We start from the raw sequence: 807 nt of genomic DNA, 5'->3' as shown, positions 1-807 counted from the left end.
TCCTTAGGGCTGGAGGGAGACTGTGACTTGCTCAAAGTAATCCCTTGGCCCATAGGTAGAAATCCTCTCTTGGAGTCTTTCATATTGAAATGGTCAAGAACTTTGTCAATATAAGCTTCTTGACTCAATGCTAGTATCCTCTTGGACCTATCCCTATAGATCCGGATACCCAAGATTCGTTGTGCCTCTCCCAAGTCCTTCATTTGGAAGTGTTTCCCTAGCCACTCCTTAACGGAAGTGAGTGATGGAACATCATTCCCAATGAGCAATATGTCATCCACATATAGGACAAGGAATGCAACCTTACTCCCACTAAACTTCATGTATAAACACGGTTCTTCCACACTTCTAGTGAAACCATATTGTTTAATAACATGATCAAAGCGATGATTCCAACTCCTAGATGCTTGCTTAAGACCATAGATGGACCTTTTAAGCTTACACACCTTCTTAGGGTTAGATGTATCAACAAAACCTTCAGGTTGTATCATGTACTCCTCTTCTTCTAGAATCCCATTCAAGAAGGCGGTTTTGACATCCATTTGCCAAATCTCATAATCATGAAATACGGCAACCGCTAAGATTATCCTGATGGACCTAAGCATAGCGACTGGAGCGAAGGTTTCATCATAGTGTAAACCATAAACTTGGATGAAACCTTTTGTCACCAATCTAGCTTTGTAAACATCAACATATTTATCCATGCCGAGCTTAATTTTATATGTCCATTTACACTGAAGGGGTCGCACTCCCTCAGGTAAATCCACCAAGTCCCATACTTGGTTATCGTACATGGAATCCATTTCG

This window comes from Silene latifolia, chromosome Y, assembly GCF_048544455.1.
Source record: "Silene latifolia isolate original U9 population chromosome Y, ASM4854445v1, whole genome shotgun sequence".
NCBI classification, from domain to species: Eukaryota; Viridiplantae; Streptophyta; class Magnoliopsida; order Caryophyllales; family Caryophyllaceae; genus Silene; species Silene latifolia.
The sequence above is the reverse complement of the archived record's forward strand: the minus strand, read 5'-3'. Positions refer to the sequence as shown.